The sequence below is a fragment of the Callospermophilus lateralis genome, chromosome X (assembly GCF_048772815.1).
Source record: "Callospermophilus lateralis isolate mCalLat2 chromosome X, mCalLat2.hap1, whole genome shotgun sequence".
NCBI classification, from domain to species: domain Eukaryota; kingdom Metazoa; phylum Chordata; class Mammalia; order Rodentia; family Sciuridae; genus Callospermophilus; species Callospermophilus lateralis.
This window is the reverse complement of record NC_135325.1, coordinates 3,727,010-3,745,315: the sequence shown is the minus strand read 5'-3', so window position 1 is coordinate 3,745,315 and position 18,306 is coordinate 3,727,010.

Below are 18,306 nucleotides of genomic sequence, written 5' to 3'. Positions count from 1 at the left end.
ACATGCCTTCCCTCAACACCCTCCCAGTCACCATCACTTACCCACTGGGCTTAACCCCTGCAGTCTCCACTTGAAGGCATCACTTGGATTATATTATTAGATTATAGACTCGGTGGGCTGTAATTGATATCTAGCTATTGCACAACAGAAGCCCCTCTTATAATCTTGCACTTTTTCACAAACAGTAGGTCAAATAATATGATGAAAATTTAACTTTGTATACTTAGTTCTAGATATAAATATAAGTCTGAAAGATAAATACTTATTATCTTGTGCCAGAACAATTCTGGTAGGGTTTTTTTGTGGGGGGAGGGATATAAAGCATTTTTACTGTTCAAAAGAAAGCTTTAAAAACTAATGTGTAAAAAAAATAGAAAATGTTGGGTAGAGGGCAATAACACCAGTGGTATAATTTCTGAGCCTCTTCAAATTTTCACATGAAAAAAGAATCATTGGAGAATAAAATTTTAAAAATCAGACACAGCTTGATGCAGTGGCACACACCTATAATCCCAGCTACTTGGGAGACTGCGGCAGGAGGATTACAAGTTTGAGGCCAGCCTGGGAAACATAGTGAGGCCATGTCTCAAATTAAGAAATTTTAAAAGTTTGAGGGTATAGCTTAGTGGTAGAGCACCCCTGGGTTCAATTCCCAGTGTGGCAAAAGGAAAAAAAACACTCAGACTATATTTTCAAACAAACTAGCTTGTAAGGTATCCTTTGGAGCCCCAAAGTACAAGCAGATAGAGGAAAATCACCAATAACATGATTTTCATGGTATCAGCCCCTGTGTAGGAGAAAGGAGGGAGAGGTATTGGTGTCTGAGGACCAGAGAATAAGAGAATGGCAAACTAGCCAGGTTGTTTTCCTGAAAGCAGGAGAGATGGATTTGAGAGCATTAGCCATAACTAACTGCACAGGGGTGCCCAGCCTAGTAAGACAAACAAGGACAAAAGAGGACAAAGGCCACTGCTAAAAACACAGGGACTATTTTCCAAGATAAGATCCCATAATTTAGAAAAATTCTAGAAGTGTAGTCAATGTTGATCAGGGTAGGGACAACAGATATCCAAGAAAAGGAAAGTCCAAATAAAAGGGAGGAGAGGAACAAAACTAAGAAACTGTAAAAAGCAAACTACCATGGTCCCAAATACTATGGGGAACCAATATACAAAGGAGCTCTGTGAAGCTAGAGAGGCTACATTAAACCCAACCTTCTTCTTAAAAGTTCAGGACAGTTCATTTCACATAAAGATAAGCAACCAAAATTACAAAGACCAAGTGCCATACAAAAAAAATAAGAAAAAGAATAAGGAACAGAATAGCATCCCTCCAGAAAATGCAATCATCAGAAAGACATGCCCACAGATCAGGTCAAAACCTTTTCAAAATTAGCTCAAAGGCAGTATGAAGCAGATAAAATACCTGAAAAGATCAGAATTAGAAAAGTGCACAAGTGAGGTTAAACTCCCTGAGGAATTAAAAAGAAAACTTTATTTCAAAAATAAAGTTTACTCCATGCTTCATGCACAAAAACTTCAATAATAATACTGATACTCAACGACCATTCAGAAGAAAATCAAGAATGAACAAATGCAACATGAAATACCTTTAAGTCAAATGGAAAGAGAACACAAATAATATTGTTTACAAAATTGAATCAAGATAAAAAGGATTTGAAAGTGTTTGATATTAATCATAAATCGGGAAAAGTAAACATATGAGTAATAGGGATTCATGAAGAAAACTAAAGAACAAACACTACAAATTATCATTCAAGGAGCCTTTCATACTGGGCTTGGTGGCACATGACTATAATCCTAGTGGCTTGGGAGGCTGAGGCAGGAGAATCACAGGTTCAAAGCCAGCCTCATCTATTTAGCAAGACCCTGTCTCAAAAGAAAAATGGACTAGGGATGTTGCTTAGTTGTTAAGCACCCCTGAGTTCAATCCCTGGTACCAAAAAAAAATCTAATCATATGAACATGATTGTAGAGTTCAGAATGAATAAATAAATAAATATCACTATCTAAAAATGTATAGATATATTATTTTCCTATGCACAAAAAAAGAAGCTATTACTGCAATGCTTTTTTTAAAGTTTAAAACTACAAACTGAAAGCATACCACCTGAGAATACTGACCTAGGATGACCAACACCAACACATATTTTTATAACATTACTAGATTATAAATACATTAAAAAAAAACCTTTTGGTCATTTAAGCAAAAGAGCTTATGAATTATAATGAACAATTAGCTTATCATATTTTCAACACCAGTGCTTTAAGCTAGAAGAAAATGGTCCAACATATTTAAGATCCTCAAGGAAAGGAGATATGAAAAAAGGATTGTATATCTAGCAAAATTGACTTTCCAAGATAAAGGGAAAAAACTATTATCAATATGTATAAACATGGAATATTATTCCCATGAGCTTGCCTGAGAAATCCACTGGACTATAAACTTTAGACAATGAAAATAACCAGAAAGACATTTACATAAGGACTGCTGGTGAGCCTTAAATATATACATACTTTCAGAATGAAGGTTAAATGAGTGTTAGAAGGGAAATAATATTGTGTGTAATATCTGTCTGTTCAGATAATATGTATAAAATTCAATTATTAAGAGTGGGGAGGGCAACAGGGATATGAATAGGAAAAGAAGAGCTCAAACTATTTCTGTTTGCCAATGATATGATCCTATATTTAGAAGCCAAAAAAATCCATAAGAAAACTTCTAGAACTCATAAATGAATTCCAGCAAGGTACCAGGATACAAAATTAACACCCATAAATCAATTGTGTTCCTATACACCAATGATGAATCAGCTGAAAGAGAAATTAGGAAAATTATCTCATTCAAAATAGCCTCAAAGAAAATAAAATATTCAGGAACCAATTTAACAAAAGAGGCTAAATCCTCTACAATGAAAACTACAGAATACCAAAGAAAGAAATTGAAGAAGACCTTAGAAGATGGAAAAATCTCCCATGCTCTTAGATAAGCAGAATTGATATTATCAAAATGGCCATACTTGGACTGGGGATATAGCTCAGTTGGTAGAGTGCTTGCCTCACATGCACAAGGCCCTGGGTTCAATCCCCAGCACCACATACACACAAAAAACGGCCACACTACCAAAAGTGCTATATAATTTTGATGCAATTCCTATTAAAATTCCAGTGACATTCTTCATAGAAATAGAAAGGGCAGTCATGAAATTTATTTGAAAAAATAAGAGGACAAGAATAGCCAAAGCAATCCTTAGAAAAGTGAAGCAGGAGGCATCACAATACAGATGTTAAATTAAACTACAGAGACTTAGTAACAAAAATAGCATGGTATTGGCATCAAACAGGCATAAAGACAAATAGAATAGAAGACACAGAGACAAATGTACATAAATACAGTTATCTCATACTAGACAAAGGTGCCAAAAACACATTGAAAAAAAGAATCTTTTTTAACAAATGGTGCTGGGGAAACTAGGAATCCATATGTGGTAGAATGAAATTTGACCCCTATCTCTTACCCTGTACAAAACTCAACGCAAAGTGGATCAAGGACCTAGGCATTAGACCAGAAACCTGCACCTACTAGACAAAAATGTAGTCCTGGCACTCCAATATGTCAGGTTAGGAACTGGCTTCCTCAACAAAACTCCTAAAGCACAAGAAGTAAAATCAAAAATCAATAAATGGCTAGACACAGTGGCACATGCCTATAATTCCAGCAGCTTGGGAGGCTGAGACAGGAGGATTTTGTGAGTTCAAAACCAGCCTCAGCAATTTAGCAAGGCCCTAAGCAATTCAGCAAGACCCTGTCTCTAAATATAATATCCAAAAGGGCTGGATATGTGGCTCAATGGTTAAGTGCCCCTAGGTTCAATTCCTGGTACCAAGAAAATATTTTAAAAATAAATCAATAAATGAGATGGTATCAAACTAAAAATTTTTCACAGCAAAGGAAACAATAATGTAAAGAGACAGCCTACAGAATGGGAGAAAATCTTTGCCTCTTGCACCTCAGATAGAGCATTAACTTCCAGGTTATACAAAAAACAAACGCAAACAGCTTAACACCAAAAAACAATAAAAATAATAGTCAATAAATGGAACCATAATTTGACCCAGTTATCCCACTCCTCAGTTTATACCAAGGAGTTTATAGCAGCTCGTTTCACAATAGATATAGTATGGAACCAGTCTAGATGCCCTTCAATAGCTGAATTGATAAAGAAAATGTGGTACATATACACAATAGAATATTATTCAGTCTTAATGAAGAATGAAATATGGCATTTGCAGGTAAATGGGTGGAGCTGGAGAATATCATGCTTATTGAAATAAGCCAATCCCCAAAACCCAAAGGCCAAATGTTTTCTCTGATAAGTGGATGCTAATTCATAGTCAAGGGAGGGGAAGAATAAAAATTGAGAAGATTAGACAAAGGTGAATGAAGGGAAGGGAGAAGGATAAGAAAAGGAAAGACAGAAGAATGAATCTGACATAACTTTTGTATGAACATGTATTAATACACCACAGTGAATCTCCACATATGTATATCCACAAGACTGGGATTCTAATTAGAATAAGATATAGAATAAGATATATTCCATGCTTGTATAATTTTATCAAAATGGACTCTACTGTCATGTATAACTAAAAAGAACCAATAAAATAAAAAGAATGGGGAGGGCGAAGACAAAGGGGAAAACATAGGCAAAAAATGTTTCAAAGACTTTTCACCATTATATTGGTGGCTGAGTATCAGTATTATTATTGAGATTTTGTGCATGAAATGTGGAGTAAGAAACATGAATAATTATAATATATTCTATTCTATATTTATATTATATTCCCCATGACCCTGTAGACCAAGTTTCTCTGCATAGAAGAAAATAACATGTAATATGGGACAGATTAAGGAAAAAACTGTCTTTCTGAATTTGAAATAGAAGTATCAGTAAAATCTGATTAGGCATTTTATTTTCTATTGGTTCTTTTTAGTTATACAAACTGATTCAATACATGTATTTCTGAGCTCTTTCCTCTGAAGAAGCTTAGAAATAATAACCAATCCAATGATGATAGTACATAGCTGTTGTCCTGAAATATCATTTCCCATTTTAAAAAAAATCAGAGTCATTTGGAAAGATGAGTGATTCCAGGTCCAGGACTAAAAATGGTCAGGGTGATCTGGGGATGTTTTATTACATCAGGTGCTGAGGTAGCTAACAAAGGCTAAAGGATCAAGTCTGAAGGACTCAAGGGGCAATTTGAGGAACCTCCCATAACCAAAAATGGGACAATTTAAATTTCAAAATAATGGTAATTGTTGACTGGATATGGTAGCACACATCTGTAATCCCGGTGACTCTGGAGGCTAAAACAGGAGGATCACAAGTTTAAGTTTCGGTAACTTAACAAGACACCATCTCAAAATAAAAAGTAAAAAGGGCTGGGAACGTAGCTCTGTGGTAGAGCACCCCAGGGTTCAATCCCTAGTATCCAAGAAAAAGGAAAAAAGGAATGATAAATGCAGTTAATTGAAAGTAATCAAATGCCTTAAAATCCATGGCTATTTAGTGATTTTAAAAAAAAGTTACCTTTGAGTGATGAGAATGATGGTGACCCAATTCTTTTCCTTGAAATCATGTGAATGAAGGGGGAAGACTCAAGCATTTATTCTCCCTTTTCTATATTAACTGTATCAAAGAGTGGATGATAAGAAGTATATTTTGTAAAATTATTCAAATTAATAAATGAAAACAAAAATAGAATAGCACCATTTCGCAACATCTTTAAAATTCATGGATCTAGCCATTGCGAATATAACTGTTTATATCTCCAAAACATAGAAAAACAGAACATGCCACCCCCTCTAGATTTGTCAAAGAGATTCAGTCTGAGTCTGATCAAACCTCTGGGTTCAACTGTCAATTTGTAGCAAATACAACAAACAGAAAAGCATACTGCCTGGTATGATTATGCCATAAGCAGAACCCAGAATATGTGAAATTCTATAGCTCCAAAGAGGTAAATTAGCCAGGCACACAACTGTAATCCCAGCAATTCAGGAGGCTAAGGCAGAAGGATCACATGCTGAGGATAGCCTGGGCAATTTAGTGAGACCTTGTATCAAACAGGGGCTGGAGATGTAGCTCAGTGGTAGGGCATCTCTGGGTTCAAGCCCAGTAGCATTAAAAAATAAACAAACAACCCCCCAAAAAGAAGTGAATTTTAGAGATTAAGAGACATAAATTATCTTAAATGGACAAAACTAAGCTATAGTTTCTAGGCATGCCAAGTTGAATAATGAAACTATAAACAAATGCAAGGAAGAAATTAGCATCAAAAGTAAAGATAGTGGGGCTGGGGATGTGGCTCAAGCGGTAGCGCGCTCGCCTGGCATGTGTGCGGCCCAGGTTCGATCCTCAGCACCACATACAAACAAAGATGTTGTGTCCCCCGAAAACTAAAAAATAAATATTAAAATTCTCTCTCTCTCTCTCTCTCTCTCTCTCTCTCTCTCTCTCTCTCTCTAAAAAAGTAAAGATAGTGGTTATTTTTAAAAGGAGAGAGAGGGTAGAGAGAGAACTTCAGGGGATAAATGATAAAGTTAATTTTTTTTTTACCTCCTTGGTAGTTAAAATGGTATCATAAAATGTCTCTTATGATAATGCCCTAAAATACATATTTGTGTGGTTTTCATTTCATTTTATAATAAAAAGATATAAAAGTAACATTTATACTGATATTACCGTCAATTTTAGCATATTTTCATCATATTTCTTCTCACCAGTCTCTGCTCAACCCCCTAGGCTCACCCCTATACTCACATCTATATCAATAGCAATGTCCACCATCAACAAAAAGTCTGTCTCAAATTCTGCCTAGTACTCAAAACCTCGGAGTAGTATTATACATTATTATTATATGTAGAGTTTTGACAACTTTTACTTATGGGATCAAAAATATATTATAAACCATTTCTACTGAAGAAAGATAGGGGCTTGTTTAATAGAAATTTTGAAAAAAAAATGATAGCAAGTTTCAGAATAGTGGGAATTGAAAGGCATTATTTTGTGAACTTTCTTGACAAGCTTTGGATTCATAATAGTGGCACATGTGACGTTTTTCATGGGTTCTTTGTGGGAACATTTTCCCATTTGCTTTTGCCTCTACCTGGACTGAATCTGATTTTTCTACTTTTGATAAAAGCGACAATAAAACCTGAAAAGCCTGTCTATCTTGAAGACAAGTCTAGACAATGCCCAAACATTTCACAATAGTAATATAAGGTGACATGCTAGAGAGGCATAAAAAATAATCCTATTATATTTACATGCCTATATTGCCCCGGGGCTGGCCTAATTAGCCCTGTTAATCACCATGACCCTTTCAGAGCTAAGCTGGTGAAAAGCTAAACCTAATTAATACTTTCTTTGGCCAAGCAGAGTTCAGGCTGTAGCAGTGCCTGGGCTCACAGCTGTCAGGGAAATATTGCTATATTAATTTTCCTTTCCTTCCATACTCTCTGCTCAACTCTCTTCAGATTACAAGCATAGAAGCAACTGAGGACAGAGACCCTGTATCATTCATCTTCATAGTATACCTACACTTAGCACCCAGATGTTAACAAAAGGGGAAACAAGGTGTTACCCATTCAATTCCTTTGTTACAGAAAAACAATCTACTGGGGAGTATGCAATTAAACAAGAAATTTCGTTAACTATTTTTTTTTCCTTTTTTAAAATTGAGGTACAATTTTCATATAATGAAATACAGAGACTTTAGAATTAGAGTTGAACTTTGAGAAACACAAGAGCTGTGTAACCTAAACACCAGTATAACCACAGATGTTCTCTTATTCCCTTTCCTGTCAGTCAGCATGGGCCCCCAGAAGCAAGTTCTATTGCAATTAATATCATCATAGATTATATAGACCTACTCTGAAACTTCACAATATGAATGGAATGATACAGAATGTTCTCTTTCGTTTCTGGATTCTATCATATAACATGATGCTTTTCACATTCATCCATGGAGTTGTGTGTATCAGGATTCATTTCTTTTTTTTTAATTTTTTTTCATTAGTTGTTGATGGACCTTTATTTTATTTATTTATATGCAGTGCTGAGAATCAAACCCAATGCCTCATACATGCCAAGCAAGTGCACTACCACTGAGCTACAAACCCAGTCCCTGATTCATTTCTTTTTATACCTGATTAGTAGTCTATTGTATAACAAAATTTTCATTCATTCTCTTGTTGATGGGCCTTTGATTGTTTCCCAGTGTAAAGCACTCAGGAATAAAGCTGTTATGAACATTCTTGAACAAATTGGGTTTTTTTTAACATTTTCATTTCATTTTATTTAAAATAAAAACCTAGGAGAGATATTTCTGGGTCCTGGTAGGTGTACATTTTATTTTACAAGAAACTGCCAAACAGTTTTGTAAAGTCATCATATCATTTTATACTTCCACAAAAACTACATGCAGTTTCCAGTTGTACAACACCCTCTTCAGATTTTACTGAGTGTCTAATGGTATTTCAATGGGGATATAACTTGCACTTTTTCTGATAACTAAAGATGTTGATCAAGTTTTCAGATGCTTTTTTTAGCCTATTGCATGTGTTCTTTTTATTAATTGTCTATTTAAATCTTACATTATTTTTATTTAGTTGTTTGTCTTTTTTGGTACTGGGGATTGAACCCAGGGGTACTTACCCACTGCACTACATCTTCAGCCATTTTCATTTTTTGTTTTGAGACAGGGTCTTGCTAAGTTGCTGAGGCTGGCCTTGAACTTTCAATCCTCCTGCCTTAGCCTCCCTAGATGCTGGGTTTATAGACATGTACCACTATGTCTGGTTACTTGTTTTTCTTTTTATTCTTGTGTTTAAAAGTCCTTTATAAATCCTGGATGTTAGTTCTTTATCTGTTATAAGGTTTATAAATATGCTTTTTCAGTCTATAACTTGCTTATTTATTTTCTTAACATTGTATTTTGATAAGCAAACGTTTTGTACTTTGGTAAAGTCCCATGTCTAAGGTGTTTCCTTTCTATGGTTAGTGCTTTCTGAGTCCTATCTGAGGAATATTTGCCTACTCAAAAGTCACAGATATTCATCTGTTGTTTTTCTCCTAGAAGCTCTATAACTTAAACTTGTTTGATTCTAAGATCTATCTTGAATTAACTTTGTGTGAATGATATGATGTAGTGGTCATCTGGATAACCAGTTAGTTGCTCATCACTGTTGAAAAAAACTATCCTATCCTCCTTTGAAACAGTGCCTTTGTGAAAAGTCAATTGATCACAATGTGTAGGTCTGTTGTAAACTTTCTGTATTTTAATCCATTGCTTTGTTTATTTTATGTTATCACTTTATAGTACTTCTTAAAATAAAGGAGTGTTAGTTCTCCAAATTTGCTCTTCTATTTGAAGATTATTTTGGTTAATCTACATCTTTTGCATTTGCATTCACATTTTAGAATCAGCTTCCAATTTTTACTGAGAAATCTGCTAGGATTTTGATTGAGATTATATTGAATATATAGATGAATCTAAGGAGAATTAACATCTTACCAATATTGAATATTCTAACCCAGGTACATATTGTTATTATTTTGCCAGAAATAATCAATTATCTTTTAAATAAAATTGTTTTTTAAATCTTTCATGTTTACTGACATATTTATCATTTCTGATTCTCTTCCTAACTTCAGGGAAATTCAAGTCTTTAATCTGTAGTTAGTTCCCTTCAGCTTTTAAGAATTTTTATACTGCAGATCTGCTATAATGAATTCTCTTTGTTTTTATTTATCTGAATATGTCTTTATTTTTCTCTTTCTATAAGGAAGTATCTCTGGATATTGAATTCTCAATTGAAAGCTTTGGTTTTTATACTTCACAATTTTTGTCCCAATGTATATGGCTGGCATTGTTTCTGATAAAATTATCAATCATTATTTCTATCATAGTTTCTGTGTGTGAAATATGTCTTTTTATCTATGGTTGATTTTTAAATGTGTTCTTCCTATTTGGTTCTTAGAAATTTCACTTCAATTTTCCTGATGTAAATCCAAATATAATTTTATTAACATTTAATACAACATATGAAAAATATCTTTAAAAAGTATAAAACCAAAGATTTTGTTTAATGTAATGGGTGTACTTGCCTGTTTATAAATTCCTTCCAGTCAAGAATACATGAAGAAATGCTTCTCGCATGTCAGATGCAGTATTGAGCCTGTTTCTTTATTTTTAATCGCGTCAAGATTGAAAATTCTATTTCACATAAATAGGTAGTTGTGAATGGCAATAATAGCAATATACTCTTTCTACTTAGCAATGGAAATTCGTCTTTAATCTTAATCCAAAAGGCTGATAAACTTAATGTCTTATTAATAATTCTTCAGTGTGAATGATGAACGGAGTTACAATAGTGCATTCTCTTCTTCAGGCATCAAGTTTAACTCAATAATTGATTCTAGATTTTGAAAAGTAGATGGGTCTTTCACCCAAATATTTTCTTTTAAAACTTCAAATTTCTCTCTGGAAAGTAATAATCAAAGGTTTCGGACAAAGCAGTGAGATGCAACAATGTCTCTAATTTTATTTCCTTTAATTAGTCTTCCTTAATAATGTTCTCTTCAACATGTCACAACAATGTGGGGAGCATACAGAAGCTAGGGCTTTTACTTTTAAGTCTTGCTTGCCACAATGATAATGCCTTTTGGAATCCAAAATATGTTCAAGATATTGAAATGTGCCATTATTTTCCCCTCTATCTTTAAATTTAACACACGAAGAATGCCAAAGATATCACTTAAATATGCCAATTTCATTACCCAAATGTTACCTTCAAAAATACTTGCCAAATGTGACTGCTTTTCAATGAGAAAAATGTAAATTTCATTCCAGAGTTCATATACTCTGCTTAACATATTGCCCTGAGACAGCCAATGAACTTTTGTATGAAGTAGTAAGTGCACATGGTTAAGTTTAATCTCTGAACAAAATATTTCAAGAAGTTGGCTGTTTAGTGAGCTTGCTTTAATAAAAATTAACAATTTTCACTGGTGTTCAGAGAAATCCCTCCAAATCTGGTGGATGCATTTTTCAATTGGTCTCAGGGAATATTTGAAGGAGAGGAAGAAGTTAGAGAGGGCAGAGAATAAAGCCAGGAGAGTGTATGCAATAAAACAAATAACTACTTTGGAAAGTGAGACTGAATTTCACAGAGAAGCTTTGAGAGCCATTTGAAAAAAATGCATCCACCAGATTCGGTAGGATTTCTCTGTATACTAACACTTCTTGATGAATAAAACAGTGATTCCAAGTATCGTTATTATGGGTTGCTTCTAATAATATTCCAATAAGTCTGCTATGTTTTCTAGTCATATTTGCTGTTCCATCACTTGAAATTCTTTTACAGTTTTTCCAGTTTAATTTATATTGACAATGTACCTTTCTAATTCAGAAAATAATAAAATCACATGTGAACTTGAAATTAAACAACACACGAGATCCTCCACAAAATCATCTTGCCACATGTATCTGACATAAACCAAGACTGTCAGACAACTTGCAATATAAGTACTCTCATTAAGTTGGATTGCAAAGTCCACACCAGACTACAGCTAGGTAATAAGCATTGCTTCTAAATGTTTTGCAACTGTACAGATTCAACAAGATATTGTGTTATCACTAAGAGGTATAGTTCTTAGTTTATCAGATGATTTATCATAAAACATTGTATGTACCATATCCATACATGCTGGAAGAATAATATTTTTCCAGCAGCTGCGTGAGCCAGTTTTTCTTTTGCCATTTGATATGCAACCAAGTTCTACCTAATTACCTACCCAAAAATATGATCTCTGTTTCCTGATCCCAGAAAGACTAATATTCTCTATTTTAGTTACTTGATCATACTGTAGCTTGAAAACCTCACCCAAGCAAAGCAAATATATAAACTTCCTTTCCTCAAAGATCAAAACCCTATATTATCTATTACCTTAAACCACTTACTTCATTTATTTTGTCTAGTTTAATAGTTATTTATGATGAGAAGGTAAAACTAATAGCCATAATTGTCTCATGATCAGACCTAGAATCTTACTTTTCTTATGCTTTGATATTGTTAAAGATTTCCTTGAAGATGCATCCAAAGGTTTTGCTAATCATTTATAGTATCTTCAATATGGTACATTTTGGGTCATAGGCACCTTTAGAATCTAATGCAAGATTAAGCCCATCTTGTGAATCACTGCTGTCAACAGAACTGAGAATTAAGTAACTCTACTCAATATCCTTTTCATAGCTATGTGATTGGTTTGGGTTTGTGTCCAAAATGAAAACAAGCTGATAATAACCAATATAGAAAGTTTCAATAGATTTTATAGAAGGCAAACGGGTTTGAATACCTGAAAGGAATACATTTCAATATATGCTTCAGTGGGTTTATAATTGATTTTATGAACATAAGAAAAGTTGAAAGTCTTCAAATCCCTTTCTGAAGTAAACCTAAATTTTATATCTACAATAATGTGTTTTCATTTCCACTTTTTGTGTGTGCAAATGGATCTAATTTGTTGTTACATGGCAATCAGTTGTTTTATGGTAAAAATAGTCATCATTGTATAGTTAATCTATTCAATTATGGGCTTATATGTTTTATGAATACTAAAGAAAGTGCACCAATAAGATACAGTTTGAAACTAAACAATATGCTCTCACCTTGTCTTCACGTTAGTTTCTCTGGAAACAACATGAGACAAGGACTTGCATATAAGTAGTATACTTGGAGTTGGTCTCAGGGAATATTTGAAGGAGAGAAAGAAGTTAGAGCAGAAAATAAAGCCAGGAGAGGGTATGCAATAAAACAAGTAACTACTTTGGAAAGTGAGAGTTAATTTCACAGAGGAGCTTTGAGAGCCAGTGTAGAACACATACATCAAAAATATCACCTCAAAAGAGTCAAAAAGCTGAGTTATCTGTCTACCAATTTCCATTAGACATTGGTTGAGGGCTGCTCCCAGGGGATATTAATTCTCTGGCAGGTCTGACTCACTGTTTGTGGGTGGACAAAGGAGTTTCAGTGGCCAGAGAGGTCCCTAAAAGATCACAGGTGTTGACAGTGGGAAATCAAACTGTCACATATGTACGTCAGTACTGAGAGGATATGGGAAGGGCACTAACAGCAGCTGCTGTGTTCCTTTAAGCCAAAATGGTAATTAGCACTGGTGACACTTAGAGTAAATAGCAATGTTTTCCCCCATGTTATAGTTTCATTTTGTTCTGTAGGATGATGGATGCCTCTCCTGGAGTCCCAAAGAATTGGTATCTGTCAAACAACATACGCTCCCTAATATATCGTGTTTGGAAAATAACATTCAAATTTGCTGATCTACTTTGGTTAGTAAATGACTTCCTTCTGGCTATGGCAGCCAGAGTATCATCAGACCATGTTTTAATAATAGATTCCCTGCCAAACATAATTAATTTTTTCTCATATAAATTTAAATGTATTTTTCTTGTGTAATGTCACCATAGAATTCTACAAGGAAAATAAACATAATCCTGATAGAGACTGCTTTAGCTCATCCTCTAAGTAGAAATCTAGAGTAACTTCAGGGGGAAAATATTTTCCTAATGTTTTGGTTCCTTTGAAATAACTACCTATTAATGACTAACATTCATTGAGTTCCAGGCTTCAAGTCCTATGTATGTATTAATTCATTTAACTTCAAACAAACAGAAGGTATCTACCACCATCAGCCATGTGTTATAATTAGAAACAATGAGAAATGTTAAAAATCATATTACTTATCTAAAACCATAGAAATGATAAGTAGGAAGTCCCTAGAATTGAACTCTTCCTAACCTGTGTAACACATTCTTTCCCATGTGCATCTCAACTAACATTTTAAAAACTTTAGTAATGCAAGACCAGAGATAACTATCTCTTTCTGTTTCTCAAACTTCTGCCACACTTAGATTCCAATCATGTTTCTCATGAACTCCTCTTGAGAAATAGATTACTTCAGAATCTTGACATACCTCCTCGCTGAGTCTGTTCCCACCATATTTAACAGACCAAACCATTATGCTCTAGACAGGAATTGACAAATTTTTTTGTTATGGGCCAGATAATAAATATTTTCAGCTTTGCCAGCCATAGATTCCCCCCACACACAAACAGCTATGGAAAATATATATTCAACTGGGCATGGCAGTTTGCCAATAAAACTTTATTTACAAACCTAGGTATCAAGCTGGTTTGGCCCACAGACTGCACTTTGTCAGCCCCTGCTCTAGAAATGTAGACTGCAATTACATTCCCTATCATTAACTCCCTCTGAGTTTAACTTACAGAAAACCTGGAAATTGTGAAGTCATTATCACACAGTTTGTAGGGAAAACACATATGAAGTAAAATCTAGAAGAGATGTTTGTGGAGATTCAATGAAGAAGTTAACATATAAAATATTCCTGTTCAATTGGGGTGGAGGGGTACTGGAGATTGAACACAGGGGCACTCTATCACTAAGCTACACCTCCAGGTCTTTTTACTTTTTATTTTGAGACAAAGTCTCTCTAAGCTGCTGAGGCTGGCCTTGAACTTGCAATTGAATTGCCTCAGGTTCCCAAATTCCTGGGATTATAGATATGCACTACTGCACCTACCTCCCGTTTGATTTTTTTTAATGTGGAAAGTGTTCTTTTATTGCCTTTGAGCTTTGTTTATAAAAATTAGCTAAAGGAAGGAAGATTGTGTGAATTAGGGTGAAAATACTCAGGGACTAATGAATGTTTTCTCTGTTAAAATTATGCATATCCTGCCAGGCACAGTGGTATATGCCTATAATCCCAGCTGTTTAGGAAGGGGAGGCAGGAGGATCACAAGTTCAAAGCCAGCCTTAGCAATTTAGTAAGGCCCTAAGCAACTTAGCAAGGTCCTGTCTCAAAATTAAAAATTTTAAAAAGGACTGGAGATGTGGATCAGTGGTTGAGCACCCCTAGATTCAATCCCCAGTACCAAAAAAAAAAAATGCATATCCTCACAGAGTTCTTTAAAGATCTTCAAATTAATTAAATGAGAATATGAGTGTTAAAGCATTAGAATCAAGTAAGAATGCTAATAAAACCACATTTAAAACCACATTTTCTTTGGTTATATAGGAAAAAGAAATAGAATTTCATTTATAACAATTTAATTTGTATTCATATTTCTTACAATAAATTCAGATGGATTATGTAGTCACTCTTGGAAGGTAGCCAAGTAGCATAAATATACCTAACTTAGGAGATATTTTATACCTAGAAAACAACTTATATGTAGAGAAAAACTGACTCAAATATATATAAGAAATTATAATGACAGCATCCTAAACTAAAAGAAACTCTAGATATTACCAATCACAGTTCCTTGTTTTACATATAGGAAATTTAATCAAGGAATTCAATGATATGCTAAAGAAATAAATTATAGCTAAAGCTGGGATGGAACCTGCATGCATTGATGAGATTCATATTCCAATTTTAGGATCAGGGGCTTAAATCCTAGCTCTGGTATTTATGACTTTATAACTTCAATCGAGTTCTTTAAACTTTCTAAGTCTTCATTGTATTGTCTATAAACTGGAAATAACTCCTGACCAATCAAAGTTTTGTAATGATTAATGATTAAGTGATATCATGTATAAAACTCTAGGCACTTACTAATTGCTCAATAATGACAATATTCCATTCAATTATTATTTATTGATTACCAGATGATAACACTTCATAAGGGAATGGGAATGCAAAGACAGCTAATACAAAATTCTTACCCTAGAAATGCTCACAAGAAACAGACACATAAACAAATCGTTTGTAATATAATCTGCTTTAATTATGTACAAAGTGCTATGAAAATATAAATGGAGCATTTAGAACTTACTGTCCAATCCAGTATGTACTAATATATGTAGCTATTGAACACTTGAAATGTGAATAATACAAATTGATATATGCTTAAAATCTAAAATACACAAAAAGAGTGTAAAGTATCTCATAAATAAGTTTTTATATTGAGTACATGTTGAAATGAAATGTTTAGATAAATAAGGCAAAATCCTTTTTTTAAAGCATTCTGAGTCTGGTAAAGAAGACAGATGAACGATTGCTATAACACAATATAAGAAAGACAATATTAGAGTCATACACATGGGGGAAAGCTGAGGGCATATTTCATATGTGATATGACATTTGAGCTAGATCTGAAAGCTGCATGGTTCCCCTGGGGAAGGAAGGAAGAAGAGCCAGATAATCTAAATGGGAAAGGCAGGAGTAAAGACATGGCAGTGATCTAGAAAGAACAAGCAGCTCTCTCTTTTGCCAGTATTTCAGGATCCAATATGAAGAAGTAATCCTGTTTATAATTCCCTTCCATAGTTCTTCTTGAAGCAAATTTTTCTCTAATAATTTCATAGTAGTTAATATTTGTTAAGTAGTTTAACTGGGTCAAATACTAAATGTTTTTTTTTCTTTTTTTGATACCAGGAATTGAATCAAGGAGCACTTAACCACTGAGCCACATCCCCAACCCTTTTTATATTTTATTTAGAAAGAGGGTCTCATTGAGCTGCTTAGGGCCTCACTCAGTTGCTGAGGCTGGCTTTGAACTTGCCACCCTCCTGCCTCAGCCTCCTGAATTGCTGGGATTTGTGGTGTGTGCCACCGCATCTGGCTCCTAAATGCTTTTTTTAATATTTATTTTAGTTGTAGTTGGACACAATACCTTTATTTTATTTATTTTTATGTGGTGGTGAGGATCAAACCCAGGGCCTTGCACGTGCAAGGTGAGCACTCTGCCACTAAGGTACAGCCCCAGCCCTCCTAAATGCTTTTTATAGGTTATCTCAGTTAATTCTCAAAGTGACCAAGGAGATGGAAATATTTATTCCACCACTTTACAGATGAGAAAACTGAAGACTACAAAGATTAACTTGTTTATCTAAGATCATACAATTAGAACAAGGGACAGCCCTTGGATGACAAATCTGCCCAATACTGAATTCTGTGTCCTCAACTCCTTCAGAATGCTCTCTTACTGCCCAGAAGGCCTTCAGCAGGAAAATATCAGAAAGGTCACAATGCACCAGAAGGAGTAGTTCCAATGTGGCCACCTGGGGTGAATAGCCAGCTCTCATTCCTAAAAGAAACCTTGTGGAAAGCACATTTTGAAACATCAGAAAACTTAGCAACTAACTTTCTGTAGAGATACCTAGAGTTCCCAGAAATGTCCTGGAGGGTAGAACTCAAGAGAGCAGCCAACAGAAGCATCTGGGAGCTGCCATTTGGAAAGTTGCCACTATCAGGAGGAGGAGATATTCCTGGAAGCTGCTGTAACCAGAGATGCAGGGAATCACCGTCATCAGAGATAGCTGTTAGGGCTGCTACTAATAGAGGATCAGGCTGAGGAGACAATGTAATCAAAGACTTCCAAATCTTTCTTCCATCTCAAGAGGAAACTCGTCTGACATCAAGGCAAAGAACTGACTCCATCGATCATTCAGTAGCCTGCTTCCTAAAGATATGGGATAAAATTTTCTACCTATAAATTTGGTAAAATTGGTCTTCAGAACTCCCGAGTAGGGCTTTGTTAGGTCAACATATAGAAAAGAAGAATCTCATGTCCAAGATAAAGGGAAAGGTAAAGCCAGCTAGTAAGTTTCTTGTGGAAATTAGCCTTTGGAGGAAATATATAGAGTTACCTAGCATGTATAGAAATAATATGTTCTATAGGATTAACCCAAGTGAAATATTTTGCTCTACAATAGTTTTCACTCTTAAATATAGATAATTTCTGGAATTTGGGCTTTTCCATAATACTGCATGGTGACCAAAGGATATGAGGCATGTTAGGCATCAAATTCTTAAAAAGAATATCAGCACCTTTGACTTTATTCATGCCTGAGCTATAAAGAGTAGCAGCTGAGAGCCTAAGCTTCAAAGCAAAGGGCCTAACCCCAATCCCAGATTTTTCCTCCAAAGAGTCAGGCAAACATTAATGATTACTCCTTATTTCTCTGAGAGCAGAGATTTTGGTCTGCTGTATTCTCTTCTAATTCTCCAACACCTAGAATATGCCTAACACATAACTGGTACTCAATAAAAACTGAATTGAATTGATTATCATCATGAGAATTTTTCTTATCAAATCTTTATTAAGTAGCCTATATAGTGTGGTAAACTTGATATTGGAGACTTCACAATTCACATGAAAGAATTCCATCAGACT